General features: G+C 28.2%; 1 protein-coding gene across 2 annotated transcripts in view; it reads right to left on the reverse strand.

The window, feature by feature from the left end:
* Positions 1-12,633, reverse strand: part of LOC123265431 — a 133,181-nt gene that overhangs the window by 34,555 nt on the left and 85,993 nt on the right. For both annotated transcript variants that reach the window (XM_044729194.1, XM_044729193.1), the window contains exon 3: positions 11,761-11,812. The gene's annotated coding sequence lies outside the window, so the exon portion shown is untranslated. The remainder of the gene's footprint in view (positions 1-11,760; positions 11,813-12,633) is intronic.

Here is a 12,633-nt window from a genome sequence, read left to right on the forward strand (position 1 = left end):
AATCTCCGATAAATGAAATGGATAAACGCTAGAATTCGCTTTTTTTTTACTCAACTACCACCGCACTTACATCCGATCTCTTCCGTGTTAGTGACGCGAGGGATTCTCAATGGATATTGCTATCCTATACTGATACCATTCAAAGTTACGGATATATATCAAGAAGCTAGAGAAATGATGATAGTACAATTCGGTCTTGATACTATTTTTCTTATTTTATAGCTTCACTTAATCATTTTTCTCAATTCATCATTGGTATCTTTCTCGTATTATCAAGGGAGATACAATTCAGATTCAGATTTTGTTATTTCAATAATTATGAAATATTGAAGTTGTTTTAGGTTTCTTGCTTATCACTTCTTCATCTCGAGCTTTCTAACAAAAACCACGCTTTTATTATTATCGTTTCAGATACTCTCTATCGTTGGTTTAGATTTCTTACGTAAATAATAGTTGCTAAGTACATTTGAAAGAGAGCCAGAGAAAAGTAACATTATTTAAAAATATATTCCAGCTATTTTCTTTGAAACAAATTTTTATTTTTACTGTATGGACACTTATATATTTATTTATTTATATCAGTTTCAGCGATAGTTTAATTTATGGTGATAGTTGTTTTGAATATAATCAAATTTTGTACTAGATAAAATTTGGTTATTCATCTATTAAATCAAGAGAATGAGGAAAATTTTGTATATATTTATTATAAAATGGGTTTTTTTAGTTGAATTTGATGTAGAATCAGTGTTAGTTTACCAGTAAGTTTGCATGCATTAATAATCATTTTCATGAATGCTATCTTTTCTTTCATGTTATAAATTATCATTAAAAGTATCCCTGATTGAGGAAAGATTCACTTCGAAATGAATCTAAATTTATGGATCAACTTTAGCTCTAACTCTAGGAAATACTTTTACATTTTTCAGTGATAGTTAATTTATGATACGTGTTTTAACAGCCGAGACCAGTGATTGCAGGTTCAATCGGCTTAGCGAAACGAATGGAAATTTTGAAAAAACGTTTTAAGAGATATTAGATAATTTAATAAACTATTTCACCACAAAGCGTTTTTTTTTTTTCAAAAATTTCATTCGTTGCGTGAAACCAATCGAAACTACAATTGCTCTGCTGTTGGGAGTGCGGCAGAGATAGTTTCGTTGAACTCCGTGAGAGCAAAGCGAGAAAAAGATTGTCTCGCCTGTTAAATATAATCAAATTTCGTACTAGATAAAATTTGGTTATTCATCTATTAAATCAAGAGAATAAGAAAAATTTTGTGACAAGCTTGTTTTTATTTCAAAAGGGATTTTTATAGTTTAATTTGGTATCATCAAAAAGGTCTTGACGTAAATATGTGCCTGAACGATTTTATATATTTTTTGGTGATGGTCAATTTCTTATATCAAGTTTTTGGAGGAATCTTAAATAATTTGATGAGTCTATAAGTTTGTTCCGTGACAATTTTCCATTAAATTATTGGTAATTGATCCTGTGATGCTAATATTATTTTTTGAATTTATTTAAAAAGTGCCCAAACTGTATAATGTGATTAAAAATACCGAAAAATAATAAAATCAAAGTTCTTTCATTCATAATTTGTAATTCTCTGCAGTGACATTGTGATTTCAAGTTGCCAGTTATTTTATACAAAGTTCGGTCATGTTATAAGTTATAACATACATATTATGTGTTTTGTCTAAAAACTCATCTGAGCTTGTAGAATATTAAGAAGCGTCTTATTATTATGTAAATTACAATTAACACATGATACTAGATAAACGAATTTATACATCATGCTGGTAAACAATCTTGTTGCTAATTATTTTATATACAGTTTTTGGTTCTTTCATTCTCTGTCAGCTTTTTTGAATATGATCCTAAGGTTTTTTCTCCAGAAAATTTGCTACCTTAAAAGCGCGATAAAAATGATGTAGGAGTAAATATAATCATAAAGTTTCCGTCAATGGCCAGACGATAAAGCTCACTAGGAAACTATCAGTGTCTAAACTGCGCATCGTCCACGCAATCGATACTTGGTTGTATCCCGAATATCTGGCATCCCGTTCATGTCTTCTTCCAGCCCACGTAGATTTCTCGTAAATTTACTGACACCTTTACTCCTCCCTTTGGGCTGTCTGTTCAATATTAACTCCTAGCACGAGTTTGGACGCGAGGTCGACTTGATAAAACTTGCAGGCTGGGATATTACCCGGGAGTCCTAGCGAATGCACTTGGGGAGAGTTACCTCGTAATCGATACCGCGCGGACTCCACCCCAGTTCTCTCTATCTCTCTGTGATGACATTGCGCTAGAAGAGAGACCAAGAAATATAAAAAATATGCGAGATCGTCAAGTTTTTTTTAATTCCTTTTTTTTCGTATTATCTTTCTTTAAATTGACAAGAATATTCTATCTTATAAGGAGATTCTAACAATCTCTTCCTTCACGGAAACTTTTATAAACCTTAGTCCATTAATCCGGCAAGTTACCCTCCCGAAATTTATTTAATTTAAAGTTACGTTCAAGATTATAGTTTTGTTGTTACCCGTTAGTCAATAGCTCGGGTTCCAATAAAAGTAAACTAGTGTCGACACTTTAATTAAATTTTAAATCCTTGACAATTCTAAAGGTAGTTAATGATGTAATTTCGAGATTCTACAGTTTCAATTTTGAAGAAGAAATAAAACAAAATTTAAAGAAGCTAAGTGATCGCATGTCAAAATTTTCCGAGCAATTTAAGAGTTTTTTTTTATAATAGAAAAAAATTTTTACAGTTGAATGAAACTTCAATTTTTCAAAAGCTCTTAAACTATAAAACTTTAAGAAATATTTTTTAATGTGTGTTATATTATAAGGAATGAGTTTTAAATTTATTTGGGAATGAATTGAAAAAATTAGAATGACAACAATAAATTTTTCAAGTTTTTAACTCTGACTATTGTTTCTTTAGTCGCTTAAACTCGCTCAGTTTCAACTTGTTCACTTATCGCAAATATTTTTCTTGGCAATCTTTAAAGCTTCACTTGTGATGATTAAATCAATAACTTACTGAGGGTTTACTAATAAAATCACAAAGTTGAGTATTTATGATTTAAGTCAGAGGTCTTGTTTGTTAAACAAATTTTTGATTACTTTTCAAAAGTTATTATACTAGTCGTAGAAAATATCAACTCCAAAAAATTGAAAAAAATCTTTGTAAATAATAATGTGGAAAAGAATAAATTCAAATATTCATTAATCTATATTATTAAGAGAATAAGAAAAATTTTTTGGCCGGTGTATTTATATGATAAAATGGGTTTTTATGGTTAAATTTGGTATCGTTGGAAAAGTCTTGACCTAGAGTTGTGCCTTTTCGAGGTGAAAATTATTTAGGCTGCATTAAAAAATGCTCTATCTCTAGATACATAATTAAAAAAAGACCTTGTATCTTGTGGACTATTAACATTTTTAAAGATATAAGCTCATCCTGAAGTTATACTCATCAAAAGCTTTCATTTGAGTACCCACATCAATTTTTCATATATTTATATATATTATATATATGTATACATAAAAAATATATCAAAAATGCATGTGGGTACTCAAATGAAAGGTCTTGATGAGTGTAACATCGGGATGAGCTTATATCTTTAAAAATGCCAATAGTTAAGAAAGTACAGTGCAATTTAACAAATATCTTGTTAACTATTAACATTTCTAAAGATATAAACTCATCCCGATGATACACTCATCAAGACCTTTCATTTGAGTACCCACATGCATTTTTGATATATTTTTCATGTATACATATATATAAAATATATATGAAAAATTGATGTGGGTACTCAAATGAAAGCTCTTGATGAGTATAACTTCAGGATGAGCTTATATCTTTAAAAACGTCAATAGTTAAAAAAGTACAGTGCAGTTTAACAAAAGTCATTATTTAATAAAGCAAAATTTTATTTATTTTTCAACAGTAGCAATGAAATAAATCAGTTTTATTTCCACATTACAGTATGACCATCTGTACATAATATTCGCACGGGTCAAAATATTATTTAGTATAATAATAATATAAATTGAGTGGTAAGCCTTGAACTGAAAATGAACATGATAAATTGATCGACAGAAAATGAAGACAATCTATAAAAATCTTGATAACTAAAGGTCATTGATGACTCAATTGAACTACTGTAGTCAGCATAATTCCAGGTCACCATAGAAGCACATTCTCTCTGGTTGTAGTACTTAAGAGTAACAGTTTCTTGGTCTTCAACCTCGAGCCTTGAATTGTACGTTTGTAGTTGTTTCAGAGGTAAACGGAATGAAATCCTTATAAGTACGAATTTTCCAGTTGTTTTACAATAAAATATAGTTGATCAATAAGCGAGATGAAAAACGTGTTGAAGCAACCTATCGGATTAAGTATGACTCAAGTCCGGAATCTATTTACCAACTATCGCGGCATGGATGAATCGAGCTAAAGGAATCTCGTTCCTCTCACAACCGTTTATCTTTCACTTTCGTGAGCTTTATTCTTTCAACTCAAGTTTCTACAATCGCGTATTATTCACCTTCAAGCGTAGAGTTATCGTTGCAATACAACAAGAGAAACTATATAAATATATAGATATGAAAAAAAAAAAGAAAAAAAAGACAGGTACGCTTCTTCATATTTATCTGCCGTCAATTTTTTCACACACCTTTTTACCATATCATTTTCAGAATCTTTCTAAATACATTTCAAGTAATAGGATAATACTACTTTTGTAGTTAAATTTCTCAACTGAGCGTATTCACCATTGTCCGTGAGATTTATTAAAAGAAATAAGAAAAAAAAAAAAATAACAACAATTATTTTATTCATTCTTTGAGCTCTTTGTAAATTAGTGAGAGCTAAACAGTTTCGTTAAGTGCAGAACTATGGTTATTCAAAGGCTATCTGCTTCTTTTGTAGTTGCAATTTTAAAAACTTTTTGCTTTATTTATTTTCCTTCACTTTGAAGTATCATTTTGTTAACGTTTTCTACCTTAACTCTTTTTTTTCGGTGTTTGTTTCCACATTAAAATTTTATAATCTCAAAGAGAAGATTTTTCAGACTGAACAGTTTAAGCATAAAAAATAAGCTCAGCATCGATCAACGGTAAAATCGTTTTGAATCTACATACGAGCACTTGCTTCATGTTTTAGTTATTTTCCATCTATTTTTAAGTGTTTCTGCTATAAATATTATACATCTAGCTTAGACGCTAGGTCACAATTTTTTAGTAAGAACTAGCAACCTTGCAATCACTATGTGACTTCCGTGACTTGTGAACTGTATATAAATAAAATTTTGCTTTATTAAATAATGAATTTTGTTAAATTGCACTGTACTTTTTTAACTATTGCCGTTTTAAAAGATATAAGCTCATCCCGATGTTACACTTGTCAAGAGCTTTCATTTGAGTACCCACATGCATTTTCATATATTTTTCATATATACATATATATAATATATATAAATATATGAAAAATTGATGTGGGTACTTAAATGAAAGGTCTTGATGAGTATAACATCGGAATGAGCTTATATCTTTAAAAATGTCAATAGTTCACGAAATACAGGGTCATTTCTTAATTATGTATCTAGAGATAGAGCATTTTCGAATACAGCCTAAATACTTGTCATCATAAATTGACTATTGGTGAGAATGATATGAAACTATGAAAAGGCACAACTCCAGATCGACTTTTCCAGCGATACCGAATTTAACCATAAAAACTCATTTTATCATATAAATTTCTTCTTTAAAAAACAAATTTGATAAAGTTTTAGGTGTCAAATCAAAACTTAGATCGTGTAATTACATTTGGTTGAAGATAACGAATCCGCGTTATGTTCACGACACGAAAGACATTGTAAATTGGACATAGGTCATTACAGTCATTGGTAGTGAAGTTAGTCAACATATCAAAAGCAATCCCAACACGAATCAAGTACAAATAGATGAGTGGTTAGCGAGTGATCTAGTATCAATGGTGGACTTGCCGCCCACTGTTTGTGTTTCTCCATGTGTTTCGTTTGAACAGAACAGTTTGAGAAATGCTCTTTGGTTTCTGTCTATTGATCACAACCTTGAATCAGAGATTCAACAGACGTTACCGTCGATACTATTGAAAGATCAATGCGAATTCATTAAATTTCTAAAATAGCGTTGACGGTTCTCGGAGATTCTGGAACGGTTTTTATTTCCGTCGGGAAGTTGTAGATCAATTGCTATATAGTAAGCGATATGTACTGCCGGGTGTGTCAACAAAGGAGGTCAATCTTCGATCGCTTTGTATATTGTGACAACCGGTTACACGTATATGATATCGCTTTATGTTTTCAGATTTACAAGGAGCTTCTATTTCAAATGACCTAAATGGTTCTAGTGCTTATCATTAGCCGATAAACTTCCTTCAACTATTCCAAATTTGCTATTCAGTCAACCTGGAGCATTCTTGGATTCATTTGTCATGAATTATTGCTTTTGAATGACTGCCATGTTTTTTTTTTTTTAATTACTTATTCAACTTTGTAAAGTTAGAAACTAAATAAAATTATCAGAAATACTTTTAATTTTTAATTTTAGACACTGATACACTGATAGAAGGATTTCTTAGTATTTAAAAAGATTTCTTTGTATTTAAGAAATCATTTCTTAAACATCATTTCTTAATATTTAAAAAATATTTCTTAAATACAAAGAAATATTTCTTAAATATTAAGAAATATTTCTTAAATACTAAGAAATTTTTTTTAAATGCTAAGAAATGATTTCTTAAATACAAAGAAATCTTCTTAAATGCTAAGAAATCCTTCTATCAGTGTAGTTTCTTAGTGAGCTTTATCTTCTGGCCATTGACGGAAACTTTATGCTTATATTTACTCCTACATCATTTTTATCGCGTTTTTAAGGTAGCAAATTTTCTGAAGGAAAACCCTTAGGATCATATTCGAAAAAGCTGACAGATAATGAAAGAACCAAAAACTGTATATAAAATAATTAGCAACAAGATTGTTTACCAGCATGATGCATAAATTTGTTTATCTAGTATCATGTGTTAATTGTAATTTACATAATAATAAGACGCTTCTTAATATTCTACAAGCTCAGATGAGTTTTTTGACAAAATACATAATATGTATGTTATAATCTATAACATGACCGAACTTTGTATAAAATAACTGGCAACTTGAAATCACAATGTCACTGCAGAGAATTACAAATTATGAATGAAAGAACTTTGATTTTATTATTTTTCGGTATTTTTAATCACATTATACAGTTTGGGCACTTTTTAAATAAATTCAAAAAATAATATTAGCATCACAGGATCAATTACCAATAATTTAATGGAAAATTGTCACGGAACAAACTTATAAACCCAGCAAACTATTTAAAACTCCTCCAAAAACTTGACATAAAAAATTGACCATCACCAAAAAATATATAAAATCGTTCAAAGGCACAAATTCACGTCAAGACCTTTTTGATGATACCAAATTAAACTATAAAAATCCCTTTTGAAATAAAAACAAGCTTGTCACAAAATTTTTCTTATTCTCTTAATTATTCAGATGATAAATTGACCATCGCCGAAAAAATATCAAACCGTGAAAAGACATTAATTCATGTTACGAATTTTTTGATGGTACCAAATTTAACTAAAGAAACCCATTTTATATGATAAATATATGCTCGTCACAAAATTTTCCTTTTTCTCTTGATTTAATAGATTTAATAGATGAATAACTAAATTTTATCTAGTACGAAATTTGATTATATTTAAAACACGTGTCATAAATTAACTATAACTGAAAAATGTAAAAGTATTTCCTAGAGTTAGAGCTAAAGTTGATCCATAAATTTAGATTCATTTCGAAGTGAATCTTTCCTCAATCAGGAATACTTTTAATGATAATTTATGACATGAAGGAAAAGATTGCTTTCAGGAAAATGATTATTAATGCATGCAAACTTACTGGTAAGCTAACACTGATTCTACATCAAGTCAATAAAATTATTAACCCTTGCGTTGGTAGAAGCGTTTGCTGACTTTCACAAACTTAACTTACGCGCAAATATATTTAAATATCTAAATTTAATGAAAGTTTATAGAACAATTTGAAATAATTGAACACTCTATTTATAGTTATCATCCTATTTATTATTCGCTAAATGATCAATTTGTTTAGACTATTAGAGTAAATTTTAATATAATTTGTTCATTGCAACATACCGTCGAGCTATGCTTAGCTGAGCAATACAACTTAATGTAAAAGTGGAACGACATGGAATAGAAAAGCGTCTTGCACGATCATATTGCTTAAGTTAAGAAAGGTCTCGATATGCATTTATAGCAGCATCTTTTTGAACTGAACATCGTTGTGCTCTCATTGTATATCGTGCGTCATGTGAAAAGAGGAACGATGATACTTGAGAGAACTGGAGTAGATCACAAATTTTTCATTTTACCATTTCAGTAAAACGTTTTCTCCATTTATATAAAATTTCATTATATATTAAATTTTTCTATAATGTTCATGGATTAAAGAATTTTTCGAGCGCATTCTATCCACTGAGCAATTTTCTCTCCATGCAAACAAAAACCATATTTTTATAAGTCGAACGTTTTTTGTAGTATAAATATTTAATCTGGATAAAAGTTTTCTTAAATTTTTATATATTTTACGATTAGATTGTATTTCAAATTTTTTTCCATATCTGTGAATTTATTTTTCTCTATTGTTATTTTTATCTCAACTGTTTTGACACGGAGTAAATTTTTCTAAACGGCTAAATCCGTCCGTATTTGTTATTTTATGTATCATACTCCAATACATCTGCTCTAGACTTTTCTTTTCATCTAATAAAAGACCAAAGTTTCTAAAAGAAAATTCTCCTTTTACCAGCAGAGTTCTATTCAGATATAAACTGTTTTCTTCAATTCAATCTCTGGCCTCTTTATTTAATCTATATTATTAAGATAACAAGAAAAATTTTGTGTCCAGAATAGTCATATCATAAACTCAATTAATTTGTGAAATTTAGTGCAGTTTATGATGATGATTAAGAAATGACCTTGTATCTGGTGAACAATTGACATTTTTGAAGATATAAGCTCATCTCGATGTTACACTCATCAAGACCTTTCATTTGAATAGCCACATCAATTTTTCATATATTTATATATATTATATATATGTATATATGAAAAATATATGAAAATGCATGTGGGTACTCAAATGAAAGGTCTTAATGAGTCTAGCATTGGGATGAGTTTATATCTTTAAAAACGTCAATATTTAAGAAAGTACAGTGCAATTTAACAAATATCTCGTGAACTATTGACATTTTTAAAGATATAAGCTCACTCCGACATTACACTCATCAAGACCTTTCATTTGAGTACCCACATCAATTTTTCATATATTTATATATATATATTATATATATATATGTATATATGAAAAATATATGAAAATGCACGTGGGTACTCAAATGAAAGTGTACTCTTGACAAGTGTAACATCTGGATGAGCTTATATCTTTAAAATCTCCAATATTTAAGAAAGTACATTGCAATTTAATAAAGCGAAATTTTATTTATTTAGTTTAATATTATATGATCTTAAAAAAATGTAACTCATTATATGTACGATAAAAAATAAATTTGGACAGCCCAAAAATGCATATTTGAAGTCTTAAGGAAGAGATAGAACGAAAGTAAAAATAAATTTTTGAATGACCGCCTTTTTCAAATACTTCACATCATTCGTTTGCCAAATTCAGTGGCAGTTAAAAAAACAGCCACGGCTGCAAGACATATTTAATGTCAGCGGTTTCGTGAATATTTGTACAAATAAATAAAAAAATATTCAGCTGTTTAAATCAATTTTCCGCAAATATAATTTTATGTTAATGATTGAAGCAATTAAATGCGATAATGCATTATTAAAATAAATTTGAAATGTATACACTTGATGGTAATTGATGTGTACAGTGTAATATAAAATGTTATTTAAAATGTGACACCCGATTATTGAATAATTTGATTAAACACCGGAAATTTGCATTGATTTTCTATTGACAGTTATTTAATAATACATTATCATTTTTGAAAGTTGCATTTAATGCAACTGTTTCATTATCCTTTAATTAAATACGGAGACTTGCGCAAATATTTTTCAATTTATATGCATTTTCAAAAATATTCATCGGGTTTTTTTTTTTTTTTTTATCATTTGTCTTTGGTAACTGAATAATTTCGCTTTTTACAAATTGAAAGTACGGATAAGTAAATAGAATAGAAACCATTCGCAAAAAAAAACCGATCAAAGGGATTTTAATAGTTCATGAAAAGCCTCACTCAGATATTTTTACAATAGACTGTTGTATTGTAATTAATGAATAATTACTTTATTGAAAATTTATGTTTTACTTGTTCATTTAGTAATTGGATTGATTGCATTGTTACGCTGTTAAATTGAACTCTGACGGTGATTAGTTATTAATCTTATAACGTCGTGTTTTATTTTTAATAAAATATCAATGATGTGCGCTTGATATATAAACAAAAAAAAAATTATTTTTTGCACACGGAAAAAAGAAAACTGGAAAAATTACAATTTCAGATTGTAATTATTACCGATTTTGAAAGAATTACATTGTAGAATTTAATATTTACATTGAAAGCTCTAAAAATTAACATTCGAAATTTGAATTTATAAAAATGTTATTTCGAACTGTAATTGTTCTAGTTTTGATTACGACGGGACTGATTTTACATTTTATACTGTAATTATTCCTGTTTTTTTTTTTTTTTTTTTTTTTTTTCTGTGCATTATTATTTTACAATAGTGCACTCGAAACTTAATAGAAGTTTAAAGTTTCCCGTACAACGATTTTGTTATGACCAAAGGTATTTTCTCAACTGATGCAAGAATGCCGTAATCAAAATTCTCAACAGGGATACTTGGGGAATTCTTCGTAGTCAAGTGCTTCTAACGCCATCGATAGGTATATACTAACGGAATTCACACATATATTTAACATTTTACTTTACTTGAGGCAAACCACCGGTCATTATATATCACCGATGTTTATATTCAAATCTGTCATCAATTTTCATTACTTAGAAAATTTTCTCAATGTTTATTATATAATAATGTCAATAATTATTTTTACTATCGTAAATTATATTATAAATCAATTTTATGTATGATTATATAATTAAATTATGAGTAAGGAGATATTTCGAAAGTGAATTCAAGATCTTTGATTAAAAATAAGTTATTGATTTTTTTTTCAATTTTATATAAAGAGTTAAAATGTCTCGACTCTTTTTACTTAATAATTTTTTTAATAAAAAAATTGTTTATATTTTTATATAAAAAAAGGAAGAAATAATTAATTTTATTAATTTAATTTTTATCTGAACTTGGAGTAAAAAAATTTTGAATATTTTTAATATAGAAAAATTGTATAGAATTTTTGAAAAATTTTAGTATAATAATTTTTTAAGAAAAAAATTAATACGGAGCTCAAAATAAGGATGTATGTGCGTGAAGATATTTTTTAATAAACATTCTCAACATTATTTAACGACTAATTTTTTTCTCAAGTGCGAATCAAGAAACCAAGAGGTCAATTCGAAATAAAGGCCAGATAATCACCGGCGTAAGCTATTAAATAACTATTTGCGTTATTTTATACGCATTAAAGTCATCATTATGTCACAATTTACCTTTGCCGAATTACGCCTTCTTCCTTTGTGTGTAACGATTCATTTCCTCAATCTGAAACACAAAGAAAAAAACAAATTATATTTTAAGGAACGATAGCGTTATACAAATAAATCTTTTAGAAATTTAACCAAAATCTTTTGAAAAAAAAAAAATGTTTATAGGCTTTTTTATAGTATTACCGCCCTACTTTTCTATGAAATATTTTGATAGAATTAATTTTAGTGAATAAATGAATATCATTATAAAATATGTCAGTTTGTGGGATAATAATAACAAATTTTTATGCACCTTCATTAATCTAAATATACAATATACTGTTTGAAATTTTATGACATAAATACGTTCATGTCGGTAGCATTGTGCATGGTCTAATGAAGGAAATGAGTAAGACATTCTGTTACCTTATTTTGGTAACTTATTAGTAGTTAAACCGCGAGAGAAGCACAATGAAAAATAAAAATATAAAAAAATAATGTCAAGTGAGATGCTGCAGTTTAGAGTTAAATTCCTGATTACTATTTCTAGAGCGTCTGTGTCACTTAAATTTTAGTATGTCTTATTTTGGGCGGAAATTGTGCTATTTTCATCATTTAACATTTAACATCGGTTCTTTAGATTCACTGAAATAACTCAGTTGGAGAACGAACAGTAACTCATTAACAACTTAGTAGTTCTTATGGACATTCATGGGGTACACTTGAGCCAAATGATTACTAACTTTTTATTTATTAAATTGGACCAGAAATATATTTTTTAAAAATTGCACTTGAAGTTTTTCAAGTTTTTTGCAAATGGAATTTTTTTTGTAATAATTTTTTGAATAGAAAAAAATTATAAAAATTTTTAAATGTCGGCTAACTTAATTTTCAATT

The sequence above is a fragment of the Cotesia glomerata genome, linkage group LG5 (genome assembly GCF_020080835.1).
Source record: "Cotesia glomerata isolate CgM1 linkage group LG5, MPM_Cglom_v2.3, whole genome shotgun sequence".
Taxonomy (NCBI): Eukaryota; Metazoa; Arthropoda; class Insecta; order Hymenoptera; family Braconidae; genus Cotesia; species Cotesia glomerata.